We start from the raw sequence: 3,665 nt of genomic DNA, 5'->3' as shown, positions 1-3,665 counted from the left end.
TGACCCACTTGTCAGAAACAGCATTAAAACAAAGAATAGCTCTGCGCTACAACACTAAAGTCCTCAGGAGGGATTTTGGGGAAAGAGACCTCGTCCTATGACGCAACGACGTCGGTTTACCGACCCCAGGAGAAGGAAAACTGGCGACAAATTGGGAAGGTCCCTACAGAATCAAAGAAGTGCTCGGTAAAGGCGCCTACAAGCTGGAGAGACTCGACGGCAGGGAGATCCCGAGAACATGGAATGCAGGTAACCTGAGGAGATTCTATTCGTAACTTGGGCTCACCGACCAAGCGGCCTATTAAGCTGGGTAGAGTTTCGCCTTGATCAAATGTTAATTCCTAATTATTCACTTTTATCAAATGCCTATTGTGTTCATAAACTTGTCTAGCTAACGACTAATTCTTACTTGTCCAAATTCTTCCATCTATTATCTTCCAACGTGTACCTCACGAGATCGTATTCGTAAACGGCAACCCAGGACTGATCACCCCGGAAAGCCAACGGAACCACAGCCATATCGAGCGGCTTCATAAATAAAACCACAACAGTTCTAATCGGATTACCAACGCAAATGGCAAAACGGGCACAAACAATAAGCCCGCCCCGAAAAGACGGTAACGAAAATTAAACGCCAAGCAAGATAAACAATAATAATGGTAAGTCGACCAAGCGACCAGTTAAGCATAAAAGTAATAAACTCACAACGAAATGTTCAACAAATCCACACCAAACCAAAGTTACAAGAGATCACTTTCTAGGCATGTCAACAATCTTGCCGTCCTGGATCATTTTGAAGACCCCAATAGCCGATGTGTCGAAGTCGGGAGCCATGATCTTCACCTGGGCCTTCAGAGCGTCCTCAGTCATGGAGATCACATTCTTCCCTTGCTCCTTGGTCGCTTTAAGCTTCTTCCTGAGCTCATCGACCTCGGCTTTAGCGGCTTTAGCCAACGAAACGGCTTGGTCATGCTCCTTCTCCAAGACCGCCACCCGACCCTGAGCGGCATTCAGCTGGCTCTCCAGGGTCATCTCCCGCTCGGCTAAGCGGGCCACCGTCTCGTCGGAAGCCTTCAATTTCTCCACGGCAGATGATGCCTTCTCCTCAGAAGCTTTGAGCTTCTCCCCCATCTCGGACAACTGACTCTGGAGCAGCTCGACTTGCACCTTGAAGTCATTGTTTGCCTTGCCTGAGGATTCGAGTTTCCTCCGAAGAGCCTGCATTCCCGACAACTCGAACTCAGCCTTTCGAGCTATCACGGCCCCCCGGAGCAAAGTCCGGTACATCCATCTCGCCTGTCCAGCCAGGTCGGTTCCGTGAAAATGCTCCTCCGTCCCAGGGGTCAGCTGGGAGTCAATAAACTTTGTAGCATCAAAATTTCTTTCCATAATGGTGAGAGTCCCTTCCGGGCTGGCAGACGCCCTCCGCTTCTTAGGGGTGTGGATAAGTTCCACGTCATCATCTTCCTGATGGGTAGAGGACGAATGCCCACCAACGACCACCTCATCGGGAATGGGGGAAGCCTGCGCCCCTGCCGAGTTCTTCTCCGACATACCGGTATCCTGGGGAGAGGGCATAGCCTGATGCTCCTTCTCCTCGGAAGGGCCCCCCAACTTCCCGGCATCCTCCTCTTCGGCCTTCTCTTCGTTACTGTCCTCGAAGAAGGTCTTCATCAAAATTTCAAGCCACGTTACTGAGGCAGACATCTCCACTGCAGCAAATAGACAAACACATCAGTCGTCAGATCAAGTAAAACAAGCAATGACAAACAGTACAAGCACAAAACAAAACGACTCACGGATATAGCTCCTGGCGGCCTCCCGTTCACCCATGAGGAGATGAGGGTTCACGGAGTTCTTTCCAAAAAGGGCAAACAACACATCCGCTATTTTCTTATCTACAGGGGACATCCCTTTATACGTCACCTTAATAAAAGAATTAGACCCCGCCCCAAAACTCCAATAAGTTGGGATGAGGCGCTCCCCCTCTAACGATAACCAAAAGGGATGGCGACCTTTAGCAGGGCGAACTTTGAAGAATTTATCTTTGAACCCATGGTAAGAGTCCTCAAACAGACCAAATATCCTCCGACCTTGGGCAGACCGGAAAGAAAGGAAACCTTTTCTCGCCTTCCCTTGTTTGGAGGGGTTGGTGAGATTGAAGAAAAAGAGGAAGACATCCACTGACGCCGGCAGCTTGAGATATTCACAAACCAGCTCAAAACAGCGGATAGAAGCCCAGCTGTTCGGATGGAGCTGCGACGGCGACACGGATATCCGGTTGAGGAGCGACATCTGAAAGTCAGAGAAGGGTAGGCGAACGCCGACCTGGGTGAACATGGCCTTGTAAAACCAGATCCAGTCAGCGACCCGGGGAGAACGGAGGTTGATCTCGTACAACCGCTCGTCGGGGGCAAGAACGAAGGTCTCGTAGTTGGTCTCCTCGTTTGTCCCCCCACATAAGTACTCGGCTTGCCGGAACTCCGTCAACTCTTCCAGATCCATCTGGTTAGGCGAGTCCTTTACGTCTGAGGTCACCCATGCGTAGGGTCGTAGTTTGCGCCAGAGGTAGAAGTCCAGGCGACGACGCGAGGCATACCTATAGTGGGGGTACCGCTCCATTAGTCTATGAGGTCGGGAGCCCGGATAAAACCCAGAAACCATGTTTACCCTACTCAACAGTTAAGATCAAGCATGGCCAAAGCTACATCTATCCCACAAGTCACCCTCATTGGGCCCACCACTGACAGTATATAAGGGGAAGATTTACTCTTCCCCCAAGGTACGTAACATATCGCATCACCCCCTTTCGCCTGCACATTACTGACAAGAGCGTCAGAGTATCTTTGCAGGTGGCACCCCCCTTTTTACACGAAGTACTCGGGACCTCGCACACCCTTGGCCGGTAGTCCACGACCTGACGAGCCCCTACCATCTCCGAGGATTTCAACCCGAAACGTCCGGTAACCGACCTACCGAATAGGATCAATTAGTATTATTTAGTATATCTGAATATTTATTATAGGAGATTACGTCTTTATTATTACGATTCTCTTAGTACCTATAAATACCCTTTTATATTATATTATTCTAGACAACTTGAATAAATAACTTGAACACACTCAATAATATACAAATCCTTTTTCTAGTTTAGTCTCTTGTTTCTAACAAGTATAATAATAAAAACTAATTTGTATATATTTAATATATTAGAAAATATAAAAAATAATATCTTATCAATAATTTTTAATAATATTCTTAAAATCGGTACTTAAAACACATTTTAGCAAGATTCTTAAATAAAATTGAATAAAATAGAAAAACTACACGTTAATTTGAAAAGGAAAATACTGAATCGAACTATGGAAGTACTTAAAGAATGGTGTTAATTATTGAATACAGAAGAAGAGTGAAGGGGACGCGCTTGGAGAGAGCGTGAGGAGAGAAGCGCGTAGAAGATTGATTATAAATGGACAAAAACAAGTATAGTAAGTAGTAAGAAAATTAACAATAAGGAATAGGACGCTTCGCCGATTCAGATTTCAGAATGAGCCAATGGAAAACGACAACGTTTGAGTCTTTAAAGAATTAAAGTGGTTGTCCCTGCTCCTACCTTATCGACTACTGTAATTAAGTAATAAAAAAATATTTAATTATTCTATCTG

This window comes from Arachis ipaensis, chromosome B07, assembly GCF_000816755.2.
Source record: "Arachis ipaensis cultivar K30076 chromosome B07, Araip1.1, whole genome shotgun sequence".
NCBI classification, from domain to species: Eukaryota; Viridiplantae; Streptophyta; class Magnoliopsida; order Fabales; family Fabaceae; genus Arachis; species Arachis ipaensis.
This window is presented reverse-complemented; position numbering follows the sequence as displayed.